Raw genomic sequence first — 24,871 nt, forward strand, 5'->3', positions numbered from 1 at the left:
CAAATCTCTTCCATATTACCTCCCATTCTTCTAACTTGAGTCCTCTCTACAATTTGTCCTCCTCAACTGAGTAGTGAGGAAATTAACATACAGAATAGTCTGAGGGCCCCTCCAATTGGACATTCTAGTCCAATACAATAAGACATCAGTGATGATACTTTGTTTTGGTTTTTACTACGGATGATGATCACTTTAAAGAACACATCCCTGTATGAGGCAATTGTAGATGTTTGTATCATAAATGGGGCTTATTCTTCTCATTCTTCTGTTATACTGAAAACAGATAGTAAGTAACATTACATCCTATCTAATAAGGAGGGAATATTCAAATTGACCATCACACCATCACAAAGATGGCAGCACCCATAGCCATAAGATGGTGGCGCCCAGTCCCCTTAGCCCTGTCGGAGTCCCCAAGTCCTTTCAGCCCTTCCAGGGGGTGGCAGGCATGCAGCATGGCTGGACCCATCCTCAACCCTCCAGCCACCCAAGGCCGGCCCAAGGCGCAGGCAATCCTTGGATGTCAGCTGCCCAGTGCGGGACCAAGGCTCAGGCAAGCCTTGGATGGTGGCTGCCCAGCTGCCCAGGGCTGCCTGAAGCTCAGGTAACCAGGGCCAGCCGAGGCTTGCACTGCCGGCAGTGGCAGCAGCAGAGGTGTGATGGGGGCGTTGCCTTTCCCTGATCACCAGGTCATCTCCTGCCCTTGAGGGCTCACGGACTGTGAGAGGGGACAGGCCAGGCTGAGGGACAACCCCTCCAGTGCATGAATTTTCATGCACCGGGCCTCTAGTCTTATATAAAAAAAGCCTAATATGCTAAGTGTCCAATCATTGGCCAGCCGTTCAACCAATCAAAGCATAATATGCTAATGATATGCTAAGGCCGCTCAACCACTCACTATGACGTGTGCTGACCACCAGGGAGCAGACAGTCGACCGGTCAACCAGGCGCTATGATGTGCACTGACCACCAGGGGGCAGACACTCTGACTGGCAGGTTAGCTTGCTGCTGGGGTCTGGCCGATTGGGACTGAGCAAGACAGGCTGGACACACCCTGGAGCCCTCAACAGCACCCTCTCTGTCCAGAGTAGCCACAGCCCTTTGTCCATTCCTTTCTCACAGCACTTTTACAAGTGGGTTAGTGTTCACCTCTCAGATCCTTTGCTTGAAAAGAATATACCTTATTCGTGTTCATACTCTATGTGGTGCCGAATAAAAGTGTTTTAAAATAAGAAAATAATACACTGATGTTTACATGTACCAAGCATTCTATGGTAAATATTTTATGTTTGCAAGGATGAAATAAGAGCCTTTAGTAAAATAGCTGCAATTGCAAGGTCAAAATCACCATAATTATCCTAATTCAGGATTTCAGGGTGGTTTTTTCTCCTCTACCAGAAGAAAAAAGAATTTAATGAAAAGAGACTTGGTTTATTTTTTCAATAAGTACATGTAAGATAGAGCACACTTTTTATTATGCCTTTTAAAGATCGTCCTTATATGACTTAAGAATCTAGCTTTTGTTAAGCCAGACTTCTTTCTGATACCTTTTTTTATACAAGTTCCCAGTTCTAAATTTATGACATGCTTTCTGGAAACCATAACCTCTTAGCTTGTTTTTAAAGTTTCAGTTGAAGAGATAGCTTTGCATGTCAGTAGTTTGGGAATTGTGTCTCCTTTCTTTGCCTTTTCTTGGCACTAAAATCATGGACATTGTACATCGTCCCTTAATTGAAGCACAGAATTCATAAGCATGTTTTCCCCCCTCAACTGATAGTTTCCTGAGACCTGCTGACATGTCACAAAAAACACAAAACGTATTTCATCAATTTTCATTCAGCTCTCAGACTGTTCAAGGGCATAAGCTTGAATGAATTATCACATTTCCATCCGACGGTGCTAAGATTTTTCAATGTCATCGGTCCAACTGGCCGTTCTGGTAGTTCACAAGGAAATATGATAAACAGACATGCTAAAGAAGTTCAACAAAACTTAAAAGGCAATTATGAAATTAATATTTGATTTTTTTCATGATTATAAAAGTCATACATGCTCATTGTACAATACTTGGACAATAGAGTAGGTTAGAAATAAATATAAAATCATCCACAATACAAAAATTATCGATTTTTCAGTATTTTTTCTGAACTATTTTCTATAAGTGTGTGGAGGGTTGAATATTCTCATAAAACTATGAAATACTAATTATATTTTATTCCTGTTCTATGAATAATAATAACAGCCGTATTTTATAGGTTGCTTACATATAGCAGACATTGTAGTTAGCATATTAAACTTAATTACCAAATTTAATTCTCTCTGGAAATGAAGCTCTGAGGAAATGCTTTGTAGTCCTTAGTCATAGTTGAAGACACCTCAGAGAGTCAAGACTAATGGTCTTAGTCACAAGTGATTCAAAATTATGGAAAATAAGTATGAAAATCATAAATGAAAGATTAAGACATGGATTTAAGGAATTTCTTTATAATAAAAGAATCTTAAACATAGTAAAACTTAACCTTATATGTGTTGTTACCCAAAAAATGTTCTTTGTCATCATTTTGAGTTACTGAAATCTAATCTGAAGGTGAGGAAACTGAAAGTACTGAGAATTTTAAACACACACATGCACACACAGAGACACTCATGTGTAGCATTTAATGCTTTAACATCACTAAATATATCATGGACAATACAGTGTTGTGTGTTTTCTTTATTAATCCAATCATTTATAGTTTTGTATTTGTATAACTAAGCATGCATGTTTAATTGTATAAAAATAAATACTAACTTAAAAAGTAAATAAATACTAACTTACTCAAGGGAACAAAACTGATCATTTTTCCTAAAATGAAAACAATCTATAAAAAAGTACTTCTATTTTTAAAAACCACAGAAACTTCAATTGCAAGCTATTTGCAACATCTGACTGAAGATTACTGAATAATTTAAAAAGAAATTCCCTTTGCAGTATAATTGTAAGTAGAATTCTATTTTTCTTAACTCCATGGAATAAATACTTGATTTTTCAGTGTGATTCAGTGAGGTATATTTTAAAATTAACTCTGCATCCCAAATAATCATTTGATCAAATAGAGTCAGAAAATATTTTCATTAAAAACAGATTACCATAGGCTTTTTAATTTATTCTTCCCATGTATGCTATATATTCCATATACTAGAAGTTGTAATTCTCTTGAATAATATATATTTTATAAAATGAGAAGCTGTCATTCTCTTGCATAATATACTAGTATATTCTATAAAATGAAGCTTGTTAACCTTTTTACTTTCTTGTTGAAATATTTTACCTATTTATGCCATTGCCTTATTGCATGACATATGTTAAACATAATATTAAACACAATTTATCATTGTTTTGAGTTTTTTGTTGTATGTGAACCAGCATCAATAGTTTATACATCAATTTTCCCTGCTGAGTACTATAATCATATAATTTTTCTAAATAACATACTGGGTTTAAAGTGCACTAATTCCAACACAATACCTACCAGTTGGGGATTGTTGCTTTCCATTTATGTATTAATTAATTAATTAATTAATTTTTAATGAAATCTCTATTATCAGTTTGTTGTGATAGAGATGGTGGAAGAGGGGGTTCATTTGCCTCTTTCCAATAAAACGATTTTCCAATTATCTATGAAAAGACACTTCAGTTGTTTGCATGTCTTGGCCATCATGAATAGAAGATGTGGCACTTATGTATATACAATGGAATACCACTCAGCCATAAGAAAACATGAAACACTGCCATTGTGACAACAATGGATGGGCCTTGAGAATATCATGCTAAGCAAATTAAGTCAGATAGAAAAAGTCAAGAACCATATGATTTCACTCATATGTGGGATATAAAATTGAAAGTAATAAATGGACAAACAAGAAAAACAAACTCATAGATACAGACAACAATTCGATGGTTATGAGAGGGAAGGAGTGTGGGGGAGTTTTAAAGGGTAAGAGGGATCAAATATATAGTGACAGAAGATTATTTGACTTTGGTGGTGTGCACACAATGCAATATACAGATCATGCATCATAGAAATGTACACTTGAAACTTATATACTCTTATCAACCAATGCCACCCCAATAAATTTAATTTAAGAGAACACAAGAAAATAAAAGATTGTACAAAAATACTCTGCTTAATGGAATATTGTTTTTACTCTAGTGTCCAAATAACCCTAAATAAATCATGCTTGATAGATGCTAACATTAAAATATAGATAAGGCAAAACATCTGTGTATTAACATAACATTTAAAAATAACTTAAATTTGGATTTCTTTTCTTTCTTGCTCATATCTGAGTGGCTTTTAAAAATCTAATTACAGACTGTATCACCACTTTGTGAGGGGCTATTTACCTAACCTGGGGCAAATGGGATTACCAGGAAGATGGTGAATATAAAGCCACTTAATGTTATTTTAGGCTCCATGATTCTCTTCCACTAGGCAAAGTGCCATGAGATGATAGAGGAGAGCATAAAATTAAAGGAACAGGATTGTTTTCGTTCTGTAAGGATTCCAGCTGCCAAGTTAGATATTGAATTTTATGGTTTCCTCTCAGGCAGGCAGTGCTGAGAAACCAGGCTCATCATTATTCTTGCCTTCTGAGGCTCAGTGCCTCATTGCTTTCTGCCTTTTAAAAACTCTCACTTTTTTTAGTTTTCTAAAGTTAAAAAAAATAGCCCTTTAAATGTGGTCTGTTGTCATTACACTGTAAATGACAAAAAGGGGAGGGGAGAAAGGAAGAGACAGGAGAGGGAGTGAGAGATCAGCCATAATTGAACCCGATCGTCCTGCAATGAGGAGTAAAATGCTGCATTAGCAAACTCTATGTTATTTGCATTCAAAATTAAAAATTAAATATTTGGGGGGAGGGTTAAGTCTTTTAAGCAATGCTCTTTATAATTTTCTATAATGATAAAAGATGGGAAGAAGAAGAAGTTCACATTATCAAAATGCTTGACAACTTCTGAATTATTAAGGACCTTAGGGACCATAAGTTACATGCATTTCCCCAGTCATCTTTTCAGAAGAGGATGCTACCATTTTCTTACAATATAGCTTACACTGCCGTTTTTGATCATTAGTGTAATTTGATACACTGTTAAGATAATGAAGCCACCTGTTCAGAGTAGCTAAATTGCCATTAATGTTTAAAAGCTTTCCCCTCAAATGCCAATCAGAAAGGATATATGCACCCCTATGTTCATAGCAGCACAATTTACAATAGCTAAGATTTGGAAACAGCCTAAGTGCCCATCAGCAGATGAGTGGATCAGAAAACTATGGTACATCTACACAATGGAATACTACGCTGTTGTAAAAAAGACATCTAACTCTTACCATTTGCAACTGCATGGGTGGAACTGAAGAGCATTATGCTAAGTGAAATAAGCCAGTCAGAGAAAGATAAATATCACATGATCTCACTCATTTTTGGAATATAATGAACAACATAAACTGATGAACAAAATACTAGTAGAACCAGAGACATGGAAGCATCAAGCAGACTGTCCAACTTATGAGGGAAGGCAGGGGGTGAAGGGGTAAGAGATCAACCAAAGGACTTGTATGCATGCATATGAGCATAACCAATGGACACAGATGGAAGGGGGATGAGGGCATGTGCTGAGGGTGGGAGCGGCCAGGGAGAGGTCAATGGGGTGGGGGGGGGGGGGTGGGAGAAGGAGGCTCATGTAATACTTTAAACAATAAAGAATTTAAATTTTTTTAAAAAAAGCTTTCCCCTCAACAAAAAGATGTGAAGACACTCCTAATGCAACTTTGCTTTTGAGGTTTCATTTCCCAGAGAATTTTTAAAATCATCATGATTTGTATTTCAGTAATGCATTGTAAGAGACAACTAACCTTGTCCTAAGTGGAGATTGCCAAGGAAATCCTTCAAGGTGTGTTAGTCCCATATAGTTCCGCGAGTGTGAATGGGAAGGAGGGAAGACGACGGGGAAGGATGTTGTCTTTCGTGGCATCAGTTTCTGTGTGAGATGTTGTCACTATTGCATCTCGTTTAAATGGCACATCTTGCGAAGGTCACATAAACGAAACAGTGGAAAACCCTGCATTGAACACAGGTCTTCTATTGACTAGCACCCTTTCCACTGCCCCTTGCCAATTCTCTTTATTATTTAACCCATTTCCTAAGGGAGAGTAAAAAGGAGTAGTAATGTTACATAATACAAATTTTAAATACTTCCATGAATCACACAAAATTAATAACAGTAAATACCACAGAATATACACAAAAGTCTGTTGTGGCAACGGGATATTGCAAAGATGAAAGAAAGGCCAATACTGAAGTATTTAAATGAAGACAAGTTGTTTACAGATGAAAGTATAAAATCGATACCAGGTCAGGAAGAAGTGAGCTGAAGAATATCAGTTTTAGATGTATTTTAATTTCACTTGCCTTACATGTAAGTGAACTAGAAGACATTAGTTGTTGGGGCATTTGATACACTACATCTGTAATTCGGTTTTGCCCCTCCAGACTAATTGTTATATTTTCTGAGTGGACACTTCGTGTAGAGGGTCAACAAGTTTCTCGACATCAGTACTATTCGCACTTTAGGCCACATAATTCTGTGCTGTGGGGGCTGCCCTGGGCACGGCAGGATGGTTCACAGCATCCCTCTCATCCACCCACTAGGTGCGAGTAGCACCTTCCAGTTCTGACCATCAAAAATGGCTGAGTGTCCCCTGGGGGGCAAAATCACCCCCTGTGGAGAACCACCGGAGTAAACAAGCATTTACTGGGCACTTACCATAAGGCCAGGCATACACAAGTGAACTAAATAAAGAACCTGCTCTCATGAAAATTACTTTCTAGTGGTGATGGACACAAAGAGATGAAACTATATAACGCAGACCCAAGAACAATAAGGCAGGATAAGGGCATAAAGAATGATATGGATGACATGTAGATCAGCCCTCGTCAAAGAGGTTTCTTGAGAAGAGACCTCAAAACATCTTGAGCAGGTTAATCAAACCTTCCATTCTACAAATGAGCTGTTGAAGTGAAAGCAAAGGCCAGAGAAAGGCACAAAGAGTCCAGCCAATGGTAAATGTGACTTGAAGTAAGATGTGAATATCTGCAGGAACGGTATTTCAGATGGATGGAACAGCAAGTGCGAGGGCCCTGAGGCAGAACCCATTTGGAATGCCTGAGAAGAGCCAGGGGCTGGCTAGTTGTTGCTGGAGCTGAGTAAGGGAAAGGTGCCTGTAAAGGGTAAAGTCCGAGAGGCAAGCAAGGGCCAGATCAAGCAGAGACTTTGAGATCAGCTCTGCAAACAGAACTTGCTGCCGTGATGAAATGTTCTGTACATTGTGCTGCCCAAACCAGTAGCCACTGGCCACATGTGGCTGCTGAGCACTTAAAGCATGGCTACTGTAACTGAGAAACTGAATTTTTTCATTTTAATTCATTGAAATGTACATGTAATGAGCTATTATACTGAAACCGTGCAAGTCTAGACCATAAGGACTTTGGATTTTATAAAATCCTAGAAAACTACCAGAAGATTTTGAGCAAAGGAAACATGATCTCCTTGGCTTTAAAAGGATAGTAAAAATCATAAAATCTAATATATTTCTCCCCACTTTAGGAGATCAGATCTAAATCCAGTGAGAACTTCAGCTAAATAACTTAGGATCTTCTACTTCCCTGGTTGTTTTATCTGTATTTCCTCTGATTTTACTTTTTAAATTATTGTTACCTTAATTTTGAGAAACTCTTTCAAATTCTCTCAGGAGATGAATATAATCTAAGTAAACAAATGGTAAAAGGAAGGCATAATCTTCATTAATTAATGATTGGGAAAAATAATTAATAAGCTATTATGCTTTAGGATGACATATAATAAGATAGAAACAAAAACTGGGGGGAGGGGGAAATTAAAGAATGTGATCTGGAAACAACCCTCTGTATTTACATATTATAGCCACTCATTATTTGTTTAATAAATGAATCCATAAAGAAATGCTATCGGCAGACTCTTAATTCTTGTGACCAAGATGTGGAGAAGAGAGCATTATATATGAGATAAATTCTGATGAATGTGAAAAATAATTTATTTGAAAACTGGAAATAGCAATGATGAGTAAAATTATTATTTACCCATCAGCAGTATGTTTATATACAATGAAATGAGGTTAAACTTTAGCAATTATTTGATTAATCTGAAGTATGCAAACAGATTAATCAGAACATTCCATTCTACAAATGAACTGCTGAACTGAAAGCAAAAGCCAGAGAAAGGCACACAGAGTCTAGTCACTAGTAAATGTGATTTGAAGGGTCATTTCCACGTTCTGCATTCTTCCCAGGGGCCCTCATTCCATCTTCCTCTGACTTTGATACTTAAAACAAAAAAAAAAAAAGGTATGGACTGGGAGGAGACAGTGGGACAGGAGATATCTGTAATACTATTAACAATAAATGTATATTTTTAAAAAGGTATATTCATCTTCCACAGGTTTAGGACATACTTCTGATCTTGTATGTTGTTTCAATACAGCAGGGGTTGAGTTTATGTACAATAGTAATAAAAATAATTAATAAATAAAGAAGAAAGTGGTCACCTTCATTGAATGGAAATGAGGTTGCTGAAGTAATTAATTAAAAATGTCATAGACTGCCATTAAGGGAAGGATTAGCAATTTAAGCAGGAAATTTTTAAGTACTCCAGGTTGAAGCACAGAACAACCTAAGAATAATAAATCCATTAATAAGTATCTATTTTTTAAATATATCATTAACAAGTATCTTTTCAATGGGAAATGGGGTAATTTTTTGTGTCCCTTGATTGAAGTTGTATTGAAAATGTTTGAATTAATAACAATAGCAGGAGGCTTCTCAAAAATAAGCATGATAAAATGGCTGCCCTTACACCCAGATATTTCATGTCTAATTGTGACAAATCACATTTGTAAAAATTTCAATTTTGAACAGGTAAGAAAGGAAAACATACCTGTACTAGTAATACATTAATACTCATCAGTTCACTTACACTTATTTTCAATTTTTATGATCTAAGAAGTAGTTATTTATTTATTTATTTATTTATTATCTAAAGTTTTACATATGTCTCCTTTTTCCCCAATTGACCACCCCCACAACCATTCCCACCCCAGGCAAGCCCCCACTGCCCCAGTGTCTGTGTCCATTGGATATGCTAATATGCATGCATACAAGTCCTTTGGTTGCTCTCTAACTCCCCCCACCCCGCCATTTGTCTCTGGATCTATTCTTGTTCATCAAATTATGTTGATCATTATATCCCACATATGAGTGAGATCATGTGATATTTATCTTTCTCTGACTAGCTTATTTTACTTAGCATAATGCTCTCCAGTTCCATCCATGCTGTTGCAAATGATAAAAGTTCCTTCTTTTTTATACTACTGGTATTCCATTGTGTAGATGTACCACAGTTTTTTAATCCACTCATCTGCTGGTGGGCACTTAGGCTGTTTCCAAATCTTAGCTATTGTAAATTGTGCTGCTATGAACCTAGGGGTGCATATATCCTTTCTGATTGGTGTTTCTGGTTTCTTGGGATATAGCCCTAGAAGTGGGATTACTAGGTCAAATGGGAGTTCCATTTTTAACTTTTTGAGGTAACTCCATACTGTCTTCCACAGTGGCTGCACCAGTCTGCATTCCCACCAGCAGTGCATGAGGGTTCCTTTTTCTCCACATCCTCACCAGCACTTATCGTTTGTTGATTTGTTGATGATAGCCATTCTGACAGGTGTGAGATGTTATCTCATTGTTGTTTTGATTTGCATCTCTTGGATGATTAGTGATTTTGAGCATGTTTTCATATGTTTCTCGGCCTTCTAAATGTCCTCTTTCAAAAAGTGTCTATTTAGGTCCTTTGCCCATTTTTTTATTGGATCGTTTATCTTCCTTTTTTTAAGTTGTATGAGTTCTCTGTAAATTTTGGAGATTAAACCCTTATTGGAGATAACATTGGCAAATGTGTTTTCCCATACAGTGGGCTTTCTTGTTGTTTTGTTGATCGTTTCTTTTGCTGTGCAGAAGCTTTTTATTTTGATGTAGTCCCATTTGTTTACTTTCTCCTTAGTCTCCATTGCCCTAGGAGCTGTGTCTGTAAAAATATTGCTACAACATATGTGCTTGCCTCCATTTTGTTTACTTCCTTTTCCAGTGATTCCTTCTTTTCTTTTGTACGCAGGCTGTTTCTTTGTCTCCCCGTAATTGCTCCTCTCAGGGTGTCTGGTTCTGTAGCTCTCTCTCTCCTGCATTGACTTAAAGGCACAAAATACAACACGACAAGACACAATGCACAGGGCACTAAGCACAAATGTATTCATGATACCAATAACCCCAAATAAAGGTGACCACCAGAGAAAAGAGAATTAGGGGATAGAAAACAGTGCAAAAATTATGTTGAGAAAAGGGGAAAATGTAAGAGAGAAAAGAAAGAGAAGAAAAAAGAAGGGGGGAAAATATATGTATATGGGGAGAAAACTCCAAAACAACAACTAATCCAAAAAATGCAAACAACAAACACCCAAACAACAAATACCCAAATGAATCTGAGGAGGCATAGCTTTAGTCTAGGCCAGTGGTCTGCAAACTGTGGCTCGAGAGCCACATGTGGCTCTTGGGCCCCTTGAGTGTGGCTCTTCCACAAAATACCACGGCCTGGCCAAGTCTATTTTGAAGAAGTGGCGTTAGAAGAAGTTTAAGTTTAAAAAATTTGGCTCTCAAAAGAAATTTCAATCGTTGTACTGTTGATATTTGGCTCTGTTGACTAATGAGTTTGCCGACCACTGGTCTAGGCCATATCTGACCTTTCTGTTCATGGATTGCCTCACCAGCTGTGTTTAATTGGCCAATTCCAGGTGGGTGTTGTTCGATTCAGCTGTTCCTTCTATCTGCTCTGTGAGAAGGTGCAGGGCCCATCCCCGTATTCAGCGCTGCTTTGTCTCCCCCTGGACAGACTTTTTAGGCGCCTGGGGAGGCTGGAGTCTCGGTGTTGGTGAGTTCGCAGCTGAGGCAACTGGTCCATGGGTGTTGTGGTTGTAAGGTCCCGGGAGGTGTCTGAAGTCTCACCAGTTGAAAGTAAGGCTGGGCTTCTGATCACAGCCGGTCTCCCCTTCAAGATTGTGTGGTCTCTGTGGCAGAGCCTGCCACTCCAGGAGAGATTTCAGCAGTAGTAGAGGCTGCCCAGCCAGGGGAACCTGGTCCGCCAGTCCCCAACAGTCCTGTGGAATATAGCTGTCTCTCACTCACAAATATAGACACTCCCCACACGTCCACGCACTTTCCTTTCGTTCTGTCACTCCCACACTATCTTGCAGCCTGCTGTCCCATTGGCAGCCATTTGGATCCCCATAAGAAGTAGTAATTTAATTCAGAATAATTCATTATAATTTCACCACTCTCAATGTCTATTTTTAATAAATTACTTCTCTTTCAATAAGAAAGATTACACTCTCCTGCTACATATTATGAAAAAAACTTACTGTCTTATTAGTACAATAAGAAAAAAATGTTCATAAGCTAAAATTTTATTTTAAAAATGTCTTCAAAGCCTTTGGCAGACTTTGTAAAGTTACTTTAATGTATTCTCGACCCTGAATTTACAAAAACATTGAACAAAACTTTAACTAGTCGGATTTATGTGAAATGGCTAAGTTTTAATTATGGTATTCTGCATTTCTTTTTTTAATTTAAATTCTTATAGAGTGAGTCAGATCAAACATTGATGACATAAACTAGATATTCTGCTTTGTCAGAGTCAATGATGTTCAAACTTCAGTATATCGTGGATGGAGCCCAGGGATGTTATTTTTAACACCAATTCTGGTAGTTCTGATGCAGGAAGACTTTGAACCTCTGCAAAACACAACAGGTTAGAGAGCTCAGTACCAAGTTTCCATTTCATTTTGTTTGGTATGTGTTTGGGTGACACTGTCGAAATGATATTTTCATTTATATTAATATGCCCAGTTGTTTTGAACATTATTTCAACATTTTATGAACCCATTATAGTTCCTTTTAGCTTGACCAAAAAGTTCTATCTGCAGTTTGAGTCTCCATTCTTATTTCCAAATTTTACCAAAGGTAACCAAACGTTCTTAATAATTAAAACTGAATTTGGCTGCCTATCATGAATATAAATACAATTGTAAAAATGTTATCTGGAATGTGTTTACTAAATTTGACCATCTATACATGTAGCAACGGAGGTCTCTGAACATTAAGTTTGAGGACTATAGAAATCTACTGGTAAGGTATCAGGATTTAACTTTCCAACCAAGGTTTTTTAGCCAGTTCAAGAGCAATATGTAGCCTTTCTATTCAAGTTATATTGCTTCCAAATTGGAAAGGCTATTTCAAATACACTCTCTCTTCATAACTGAAATTGTCAGACTCTTGTGGAAGGAAAAATACAAGATCTTTGTATACATGGTCAAGGGAGGTTCTAATTGGGATCAAAACAGTGGTAATAGTCCTTGCGGGAGCATTATCTCTCAAATCATTGTTACCTAAACCCTCCCCACTTATTTGTGCAACAGATTTCTACTAGATTTTAAGAAATTTAATTGCTCTTTTAATATTATCACTTTAATAACCAAAGAGAACCAACGTAGCCTTTTAAAGGAGCATTAGGTAAGATGTAATTATTATTTATTTGCTTTTTTTTTCTTGGAAAACTTGTAGGTTAAATTCAGACATAGCTATATAAAATACGTAAAAACATCTTCCAAACTGAAAGAAGTTGTAGTATAATTGAACTTTAATCAAAGATCTGAGAGGCCTCTGGAGCATTTAGATATGAAAAAAAGTTTTATTTTTATTAAATCTTTGAAATAATTGAGACCAATATATATGGTTTTCCAGTTTGCATACATTTGGGAACTTTACTTAAAGAATTATATTATAAATAATATACATTTGATCAAATAATTATATTTTGGTTCTCTGCAATTTGTATGGCAGTTGTTTTTTTTTTTTAATTTTACTTTGTTTTTGTTTAGTGCACAGTCTGAGACCACAGAAATGGACAGTCTTCTTTAAAACCTAAAAAACTCCTAATTCAGTAACACATAGCATGAGGCATAATACAGACTGTTCTAATAATGGATTAAGACAGATGTTTTCTGTGTTTCACATGATAGAATAGAGTGAGCTAAGCTCCCTTTGGAGACTGAGTTTTCTGAATCAACTTGTTTACTGAACTGCTAAGACTTTCGGCTTTATTTAGAAAAGTCTCAATAGGGTATTTGAGGCCAGGCTGTAAATCCCTACCTGCATTGTGTCAGTTTACATCTCCATTAATAATCCAGAATGGATTAGATTTATATCACTCTTTTCTGTTTGAGAAGAGAGACTCTTTGGTCTCATCTATTATAGTTTCCCAGCCTGTAAAATGAGTAAGGATTTATATAAAGACAATATTTAAGATCCCTTCCAGGTTTAGCATGCTATGAAAATATAAGATAATTCATATCTTTATTGGAGATTCTTTATTGCTATTATTTTCTGATTTAGGAAGAATATTAACTATATGTGTCAATTTTTTCTGAAAGGAAGAGTTTTATTGTTGCCATTATCTCTGTCTTTTCTTGTAAAATACTGTGGTAGATGGTCTCTCCACAATTCCAGCTGAATTTCTAGCAGCAGTTGAAACTAAAGTAAATATATATTTTTTGTCAGTACCCAAAGTATTTTTATTGCTATATTAGCAATGGATTTTTGGATGTTTTTAAGGACCACATAAAAATAGATTCAAGGAACAGATTAAATTGAAGTCCTAGATTAAAATGTTTGGTTTAAAGAACTTTCTACAACAAATTTCATGTTTATGTATGAAAAGTTATATAACCTTATATGAAAATGTCATGAAGTATTTTCTACACTATAATAAATGTATTTCCCAAGAGGGGAAAAATTAAAATATCTAAAATATATTAGATTAAGATTACAAGACCATCATAGATCTTTTAAACATGCATCTGTTTATAGAATTAACAGTATACAAGATGTTTATTTTATTATACCATAAATAAATGAGTTGGTGACAACTATCCTCTGCACAACATTATCAACTCACTTTAGCCAAAAGTGTGTCCTTGGTATGTGTGTACAAGAAATATGCTTATTTACCCCTCATTATATCATCCACAGGTTTACTTAGCAGTAAGGATGAAGGTGAAGAAATATGTTAAGAGTATTCTTCTTTCTTTCAAACAACATCCCAAGCATGGCATAAATAGCTGAAATTATAAAATACTTAACTGGGCTTTTAATTATCTACACCTAACTGCTAAAATGTAAAGTAAATTAGGTTGCCCAAATTAGCACATCAAATAACAGTAAATATATTTCTTAATGGAAAAATTAGGGATATGCACAAAAAAGGGTTATATTGACAAAAAAATATTTACAACATAGCTGACAAAGGGCTTTTAGCAAACTATGAGGAATGTTGTCACAAATTGCCAATAAATTGACCAACAAGCAAGGATACAGAGGGGACTTTTCTGGAGAGAAACTTCAAGTGGTCAACAAACATGAAAAGATGTCAAATTAACTAATAGGGAAATGCAATGAAAGATACCACTTTATACCCATCATACCAAGAAAAAAAATTTAAAGCAATCAATACCTGTTGTTGTCAAGGGTGGAATTGTAATTATACAATGTTGAAGATGTGACAGCATTTTTAAACAATTTTCAAATTAAAAATTAAAAGTATGTACGCTCTAGTCAGCAATCCCACTCCTAAAAATGTACCTGAAAGAACTAAAACAATCAGAATATGCACAAAGATACCAATTGCAGGATTGCTCAGAATTGAGGGAGAAAGGAAACCAAGTGAATTCATTTAAAAAGTGGTTAAGTAATCATGGTGTATTTATACCTAGAATAACATGCAATAATTAAAAAATAGAAATAGAGCTATGAAGATTGATTTAGGTGATGATATGTGAGCTAAAGCTGTGAGAGAAAAGCAAGATACAAAGAAGTATAACATATTTGTAAAACAAGGACAATCCCGCTAATGGATATATGTACAAGATCAAATTACTTACCTACAAACATGTGTGTTTGACTACGGCTCTGGTTAAAATAGAGAAAATACATACTACATTGTTAATTATGCATGCATTGACAGAATCTGCATTTGGTGATATGAGTATTGGGAAGCAGGAGTGGGCAAGGAAAACAAAACAAAACAGAGACCAGACTATAAAAAGGTACATGTGACATGATCCCATTAAAGCATTTATGTCAAGTTGCATGTGTGTATATTTATTTTTTTAATTTTTTAATTTAAAATGATTAAAACTGTTTTCAAATCGCATTCACAGATCATTGCTTGAGAGCACAATAAAAAATAAATATAACTAACATTATTTATTGATCCCCCTTCCAAAGAATGTACACATAGGTTTAGTTACAAGAACAAGGTCTGAAGCCTTATTTTACGAGCCATGACAACAACAAAATTCAATAAAAACTTAAAATGTCCTCCACTAGTGATAAACTATGTAACACTGCACAACCATTGAAAATGATATTGTGAAAGTACACACATTTACTTATAACATATTAAATAAAAAACAAGTTATAAAATGATGTATACACTCTGATCCCTTTTTATCATTTATGCATTTATCAAAAACAGTAGAAAAATGGGCAAAATCAGAAGTAATTGACAAACTGGATGTCAATAAAATCAAAAACTTCTGCTTTTCAAAAGACAATGTCAGGAGAATTAGAAGAACCAACAGACTGGGAGAAAATATTTGCAAAAGACACATTTGGTATCCAGATAAAGTACTGGTATCCAAAATATACAAAGAACTCTTGAAACTCAACAATAAGCAAACAAACAATTTGATTTAAAAATAGGTGAAAGACCTAAACAGACACTTCACCAAAAAAGATATACATATGGCAAATAAGCATATAAAAAGATCCTCCACATCACATATAGTCAGGGAAATTCAAATTAAAACAATGAGATACTACTACACACCTGTTAGGAGGCCAATGGTCAGCAAACTGCAGCTCTGTGGACTAATGAGTTTGCTGACCACTGGGATAGGGGCTTAATCACAAGGAACAACAACAGCCTGTAATTATTGGAATCGAGAGTCTAGGTCAGTGGTCGGCAAACTCATTAGTCAACAGAGCGGCAAACTCATTAGTCAACAGAGCGGCAAACTGCGGCTCGCAAGCTGCATGTGGCTCGCGAGCTGCAGTTTGCTGACCACTGGGATAGACAAAATCTGGGATGCTGACAACACCAAATGCTGGCAAGGACATAGAACAACAGGAATTGTCATTCACTGCTCTCATGTGAATGCAAAATGGTACAGCCACTTTGGAAGACAGTTTGGTGATTTCTTACAAACTTAAACATACTCTTATCATATAGTATTTGTGCTCCTTAGTATTTATCCAAGGAGTTGAAAATTTATATCCACACTAAATCCTTCATCTGGACATTTATAGCAGCTTTCTTAAATTACTAAAACTTGGAAGCAACCAAGATATCTTTCAGTAGGTGAGTGGATAAACTCTGGTACATCCAGACAATGGAGCATTATTCAGTACTAAACTGAAGTGAGCTATCAATCCACAAAAGGACATAGAGGAACCTTACGTGCATATTACTAAGTGATGTGGGGAAACCAATCTTAAAAGGCTACATACTATGTGATTCCAACTACATGACATCTGGAAAAGGCAAAACTTGAAGAATAGGCAAAGCACAGAGGATTTTTAGGGCAATAGAAATATTCTTTATGATATTATCATTCTGGATGCATGACATTATACATTAGTCCAAACCATAGAATGTACAATACCAAGAATGAACCCTAAGATAAACTGTAAAGTTTGGCTAACTATGATGTGTCAGTATAGGGTTAGCCTTGGTAACCAATCTACCATTCTGGTTAAGTGATATTGATAATGGAGGAGGCATGTGTGGGAGCAAATATATGGGAAATCTCTGTACTTGCTTTTCAATTATATCATGAACCTATAACTACTATTTAAAAAATAAAGTCTTAAAAAATGAAAAATGGGCAAAAGATACGAGAAGTCACTTCACCAAAGAACTTACATGAATTGCTAACAAACTTAGGAGTTATAATATTCAAATTCACTAGTAGCCAGGTAAATAAAAATTAAAGAAGCAAATACTTACATAATCTCTGAAAAAACATACACCAAAATGTGAACAGTGAGCTCTGGGTGATGGTTTTATTAATTTTCATTTCTTTCTTTGTCTTACCTATGTTTTCCACAATAAACATCTGTTGCTGATGTAATGACAAGGTTTGTTTTTTTAAGTGCTATTCAAACCCAAAAGATATGGTCATGCAATTTTTTAACTCATTTTTCCCACCACTGGAAGAGCCAGGTCAAGAATCAGGTATTTCATGAAGTCTTCTCAAATAGTTCCATCCCACATTCTTCTTTACCGTTTTGGACATTCTTGTGCATTTACAGTCTCCTTCACATAGTTTATTACTTGTACTTTAGTTGCTTCATTTTTAGAAATTTTATTTATTTAACAAATAGTTATTGAGGGCTTCAGTACTACACAGTACCTCTTTATGAGTAGGGACCATTTGTGACACTTCCATTGCATCGCCTGCTTTCCGTCCTCCAGCTCTGGCCTAAAATCAGTGTTTGATAAACACACAGTGGTAGATTTTTCTCATCTGTATAACAAATTCCTATTGCATGATAATTAAGCTAACGACGAAAAGGAAGCCTGATAAAGAAGAAAGAACACTACCCTAGAAGACAGGCTCTGGCCTCAGCTCTGTCATCAACTAGTTCTGTGACCTTAAACCACTGCTTAGCTAGGGGCACTGGCTTTGTTCTTGCCTTTTTTAATCATTAGCTGTATAATGGAATCACCTAAGAAGTGTTTTTAAATGATTGCTTTTTTAAAGTAATGCTGATGCCCAAGCCTACTCTGGACAAAATGTATAAGAATACCTGGAGTGGGACATGGGCATCTGTATAGTTCAAACCCTAGCTCTTCTTGGGAAAGCTACCTACCATCTCTTTTCCTCAGTTTTCTCACCTACACTATGAAGGTGATAAAGTTCTTGTATACCTATAGTGAGAACTAGATGAGTAAATATATGTAAAACACTTAGAATAGCCATCATAAATACTCAATAAATGTTAGTTATTATTATTACTTCATAGGGTTATCATGAGAACAAAATGACTGTGAGTGTTGAATAAGTCTTAAACTGACGAATAAAAGAACTTTGCAAACACAAATGTGCTACTCAAATATAAAACATCTGCAATAAAATATTTGCAATATGTGGTATGTAGGTCTGAAAAGCACAGAAATTTGAAGTTAAAACTTACATTGTTATGATGTCAAGCACAATATATATGCTTAATTACAATTTTTAAATTGACTTGGTTGCATTTTTTTCCACTGTGCAACCTGCTTCAGTGCCTGCAGCCTATGAGCAGAGGCCGGGCAATGGTTCAAGGCTGCAGCTTGCTCTGGCATGGGGCATATGAGAGACCCAGGGGGGTGGGCCTGCCATAAATACAAACCCATGCACGACTTGGTTGCACTTTAAAAGATCATGACAACCAGAAACAATTCGGTAATGACAATTGAAAACCTCTTGATAATACAGTAGAATAGGAAATTTGGGGAAATGGCTTTATCTAGACAGTGAGATTCTGGAGGAAAGGGCACTGGCCTAAGTATTTCTGTCTCCTGAGTATTGTACAGTGACTGGGACACATTAGGAACACAATCAATAGAAGAAAGAAATTGGGAGGTGAGGAAGTCAAATTTATGACCCAAAGGAAAATATTAATAGGAAATGTTTTTAAGAACATACAATATCTGCCTTTTAATTTTTTTTATTTTGAACAAGTAATTTAACCTTTCTGCGTGATTCCACTATTTCATCTGTAATATTAATGTTAACATATGAAATATTATAACTGTTCTACTTGATTTAACATATGCAAGTGCATTTTGTTAAAAGTTAAATAACTTTTAGTAGTACAATGATGAATAAGATAGCAGAGAACTGGAGGGGTGCATTGGTTGGGATTAATCCAGTTGGTTTCATCGATACAACAGTGTTACTTAAGCTGGAATAGAGGGATGCAGATCCGTGTCAGCCAAATAATTACCTTTAAATATTTACTGAGTGCCTTCTCTGTATCAGAAACTGCAATTGGTGCTGGTTGGATAGACAGGCAAGTACAAGCCATGGTCCCTGGCTGCATATAGTAGATGGAGCCAGGCACTTAGTTCTGTTCCATGACTCTGGACTCGTCTCTATCACCAAGTTCTGCTGGTTTCCTGGAGGCCTGTGCAGCACATGCCAGCAAATGAGGTCATTTCAAGACTAGTGCCAGAAAAAGCATTCCAAGTCCATCCTTCATTCTTGTGACATAATATGCATACTTGTCTTTTAAAGTTTTATCTTGATAGTGGCATTTTACTGATTTTTTTTCAGTAAAGAACCTTTCAAAATATCACAAAGAATATGCATCCAAGTTTACTTCTATATAAACACCAAATTGCCAAACCCTAGCAATTCCTTCCCTTTCTGATACCTTTCAGACTTGTTACCTGTGATTTGGCTGCTATCTATACTGTGTCTGCACTTTTAACCCCTTCAATGTATTCCATACCTTGTTACCTGATTAGTTTTCCTGAACAGGTGATTACACATACACTTAAAGACCACCATCATATTCCTTCTTGAGAAACATATTTTCACATCCAATTTTTACTACTTGTATTAGTTGCATTAGAACGAAGACTTGTTTGGTTGGTTATTAAGAAATACTCTTTGATACGGAAGAAGTGTACATGGCAGCTTGGTGTCAGAATGAATGTTAAAATTCATGAGGCTTAGCCCTGGCTGGTGTGACTCAGTTGGTTAGAGCATCATCCCAAGCACCAAAGGGTCATGGCTTTGATTCCGGGCCAGGGCATTTATCCGGGTTGCAAGTTTTTCCCTGGTTGGGGTGCATAAGCAAAGTGGGGTAGGGATGACTGATATCTCTCTCTCTCTCTCTCTCTCTCTCTCTCTCTCTCTCTCTCTCTCTCTCCCTCCCTCCCTCCCTTTCTCTCTTTCTGGAATCAATGAAAAACATATCCTCAGATGAGGATTAAAAAAATATTTATGAGGCTTAGTTTTTTTCTTTAATTAACAATGGTCCTCTTTCTTAATCACTGCACAATTACTAACTGATTTCCCAATCGTTTAAAAAGAAATCATAGAATTAACAGCATTAAAAATTATCTAGTACAAACTCCTACTTTGAAAGTGGAAAAACTGAGCTCAAAAGAGTTAAGAAGGAAAAAGTGATAAAAACAAGGCTGGAACCCAGATGCTGACACAGACCAAAGTCCTACTCTACCTACTTTCCAAATCAACCATCTGTAGTCATTCTTTTCCTGTATCCTTAATATTTTGCACCATCTCTGAAACATACTGTAAAAAAATCCAGTTTGTGTTAAAAGTAGATTTAACAAAGAGGCAAACTTCAGAAGGGTCCGCAGCAAAGTGCTCACTGCTGGGCTTCTGCCCCACTTACTTGGCAGCAGCACCTGAGTTCGGTTCAGCTGGCTTGGGCGGGTGAGGCAGGGGTGGGGGGGCGTTCTGGGGGCATTAAACCAGAGCTCTCCCTGTTGCTTGGTTTTAGGTTCACAGGAAAGCAAATCACCAAGGGATGTACTGATGTACCTATGAACTGCAGCTAAGCCACTCAGGGTCCTCTTAAAATAAAGCTCTGCTGGGTTTTCTCGGTGCAGCATTCTAAAAGTTGACACAGCAAGAATTGCTTCTCACCAGATTCTATTTTTAAATCCCAGTCCAAAACAAAGTTTTAGCTTTGAGATTTTCTGAGCCATCTTTGGTGAGTTTTACCATCTTGCTAGAAAGATTGCTTAGTGGTTACACACTGTCAACTGGAACTGTTAGAAGAGAGAAGGAAAGAAGGGAAGGAGGGAGAGAAGGGGAAGAAGGAGAAAGGAAGGAAAGAAGAGAGGGAGGGAAAGATATCACATTATATGAGCTAATATTTATTGAATGTATTAAATGTGTCAAATACTTTACATACATTAATTATTTTTCCCCTCAACAGTTCAAGGAGATATTCTGTTATTATTCTCAAGTGAGAAAATTTAGGCATAGAGAAGTTAAAAGGAAAACACCTTGCTTCAATCTATTCATCTAGTAGATGGCAGAGCTGGCTTTAAACCAAGCAATCCGACCTCAGAGACTGACCTCTTACATCTCCACTATATATCTGAGATGGATGTCTGTCTAAAATTCAGTAAAAGGCTGCTGACTTTTCTTGAATTTTTGTTTTTCTACTTACTGAGACATGCACTTTTGCATTATAAAATCCCAACTTTCAATCAAATGGGAATATGCTGGAGGCAGGGGGCTGAGCTGAAAAGCTCAGATTTGGATTGGTCAGAAAATTTCAAGTTCTAAGTCTTATCTGATACTTATAGGTTGTGTGACCTTGGACATGGCCCTGTAAAAAAGTCCTAAACCTTTAGGGCTTTCCATTTCCTCATTTGAAAACTAAGAAAAATATAACAAACTCATGGTAATATTAGGAGAATTAATATGATAACATATAGTCTTCATTATAGTGAATAGCAAACCCTCTTCCCCAAGGCAAATTTATTATAACAAATTGAAATGTCAGTCTCATTTTATTACTATTGCAAAAGTTCATATACCTGTATATGAATTCACATAAATACATGAATATATATGTATATGTATATATATGAAAAAACAATTTGCGATTGTTCCTGTGAGAGCTAGCTAGCTATTATTATCATTATTATCTTATTAGGTATTAATATGTACATGCACTATGTTGGGATCAATATACAAAGACAGTGAAATTAATGCCATTAATATTCCTTTGCTAAAAAAAAAGTACCTCCTCCAGAAACTCTTACCTCCCTAAACTGCCCAAACTTGGCCCATCTTCTACTTCCACACCCAGCCAAATCTCACCAGCATTGCCCCTGCACATCATATAGTTGAAGGGCTCTTCAGGAGCCACCAGGAAGCCTGACTCATGCTTTCACATGTGGGACCTCTTTTTAGCCCTAGTGCTGCTTCCTCCTGCCTCTACAAATAGGGCTCATGAAACAGTTCATCATTCCGAAGGGACTGCCTGGAGAGAGGTTCCAGGCATGAAGCCAGCAGGACCAAACCTCAGAAAACAGAGAGAAAATAGGATGCAAAGTTGGTTGGCCTTGCCTGGATTCTCAAGGCTTGTTATGTGGCTCTAGTAGTCTGAGGTGGGGACAGGGAAGAAACCGTTAAAGGTGGTGATGTCCAGCAGACACTCAGAGCTAATTTGGATCAGGCCTGCAAAGCAGAAGAGTGACGTGTTGACTTCTTCCATCACCTCTAAACTTGAGCTTGGAGCAGTGAGTTGAGGTGGACGTCAATATAATCATCTCTAGCTTCAGCCTGAAAAAGGCTGCATTTCTGTTGTGGTTCAAGCCTGCAATTGTTCTGAAGCTTCTTCGTAGGCCGTTCATCTATTTCTGTCTTAGTGACTGAGCCCTTTCATACTTGGCCTAAGAGTTGGATGAAACCCAAGCTACTCTGGCCTTGTACAGGGTTACACCGATATGCTGAGTAAGGAAAATATTAATAACAGGACTTAATATATACCAAGCATTATTTCACATGCCTGGGCATATATTATTTTCCACAATCCTTACAAATAGGCAGAGGAAATGGGCTGGGAGAAATCAGGATCCTTGACCAAATTCTAAACATATGTCAATACCCAGCCCCTGTTTCTATTGTGCAAGAGCTGAAGTATACCATTCATGCTGATATACCAAAAGGCTATTTTTTCCATCCAAGGATGAAAAAAGAGCACAGGAACATAAGGTCAGCAGACCTGAATTTGATTCTGGGTTTTAGCACTTTCTGAATGGACAAAGCACTTTTTCTCTCCTAGAACCTATTTTCTCAGCTATAAATAGGAAAAATAATACCTACCTTCATGGAATTGCCTAGGGAAAGTAAAAGATATAAAACATGTATAAGTATTTGTAAACTCTGAAGCTTTAACCATTAAATACAATTCAGATATATACTAAGTAACAATGCAAGTAATCATAATACTAATTGGATAATTTTAACATGTTCTATTATGGTATTTTTTACCAGAATCTAAAAGAGATAAATTAACTATGTTTATCGTTATTAGAGAGAGAAAAAATAAAAACTAATTTTTAAAGGCAAATTGTTCTACCACCTCAGAATAAGTTTACATTCTTTCTAGTATAACAGTGGTCTTTAAACTTTTGTCTCAGCACCCCTCTGTACTCTTAAAAAAATATTAAAGACCCCAAAAAGCTTTTGTATATATGGATTATATCTATTGGTACTTACCATATTAGAAAACTAAGAAAAACTTTAGCTATGTACTTATTAATTCATTGAAAAATAGCAATAAAATACTCATCACATGCTAGCACCAAAAACATTTTTTAAACTGTGTTTTCAAAAAAATAGACATTTTAGTGAGAAGTGTGGCTTTGTTTTACATTTTTGCAAATCCTTTTAATAGAAAACCTTAATAGAAGAAAATTGAATTCTCATATCTGCTTTTGCATTTAATCTGTTGCAGTTGTTCTTTGGTTGAAATGTAAGAAGAAAAATTCATCTTCACACAAATATACAGTTGGGAAACGAAAGAGTATTTTAATAGTCTTTTCAAATAATTAGATATTCTTTGATACTTCACCAAAACTCGAGATGTTGTCCCTTAAAGTTTTGTAGCAATGTGGAAGCTGAAGTGATATCAATGAATTTGGTGTACTTTTCACATTCAAATCTACTGGTTTTTCTTACACTTTGAATGAATCTTTAACTTACACACAGTTTTGATAGCATGCCATGTATTGATCATTTAGAAAATATTGGTTCATTTAATTATTTATATCTTCCAAATGTTGCCGTACTTCATTATACAATATCAAATGCTTCATTAACATCACTGATCTCATCAGAAACATCTTTAGCGATTGGGCAATTATCAAACTCACAGTGGCAAATACAAGTTTTTCAAAATTCTGTCATTGAAAATTTGAATTTTGGCAACAAATATTGTTGGTTGCTTTTCTTGAAATGAGAGGTTCTCTTAATTTATTTTCCGGGCGGGATGAGGAGGATGCCATATTTTAAAAATGCCATATTTCCAGGTTTGCATAACCATCGTTTGTCAGTCATTTTTTCAAGTAAATATGGTTCTTACATTTATTTTAAGGTGGCCAGTTCAGTTCCCAACTAGTGCAGTGTGGTGCCATCCCCTTATTCATGCTAAGACACAGTCTTAACTGCTGCTGCTTTTGCACTATCCATGCAAATGTCAACATAGCAAAAAAGTAAACGACATCTTAGTGCTATTATGCAAATAGTTTAGCTTTGCAGACCACCTGAAAGGATCTCAGAAGCCACCAGCTTCTCCAGACAACACTCATGTACTAGCACTGTCTCTCTCTCTTTTTAATGTTTTTATTGATTTTTAGAGAGAGGAGAAGAGAGAGGGACAGAGAGATAGAAACTTGATGAGAAAGAAACATCATCAATTGGCTGCCTCCTCCACACCCCGTACTGGGAATCAAACCTGCAACTGAGCATGTGCCCTGACTGGGAATCGAACTGGTGACTTCTTGGTTCCAGGGTCAATGCCCAACCACTGAGCAACACCAGCCAGGCTAGCATTATCTCTTAAGTGTTACCTACATTCTTCATTCTGAGGG

The 24,871-nt window shown here is 36.3% G+C and overlaps 1 protein-coding gene across 12 annotated transcripts in view; it reads left to right on the forward strand.

Moving 5' to 3' along the window:
* The window catches only part of PEX5L (peroxisomal biogenesis factor 5 like), a 237,947-nt gene that overhangs the window by 26,685 nt on the left and 186,391 nt on the right, over window positions 1–24,871 (forward strand). For 3 of the 12 annotated variants that reach the window (XM_080654131.1, XM_080654134.1, XM_080654132.1), the window contains exon 2: window positions 2,897–2,978. The exons of the other annotated variants lie outside the window; for them this stretch is intronic. The gene's annotated coding sequence lies outside the window, so the exon portion shown is untranslated. The remainder of the gene's footprint in view (window positions 1–2,896; window positions 2,979–24,871) is intronic. 12 annotated transcript variants of the gene reach the window in all.

Source organism: Plecotus auritus, assembly GCF_963455305.1.
Source record: "Plecotus auritus genome assembly, chromosome: 2".
Classification (NCBI taxonomy): domain Eukaryota; kingdom Metazoa; phylum Chordata; class Mammalia; order Chiroptera; family Vespertilionidae; genus Plecotus; species Plecotus auritus.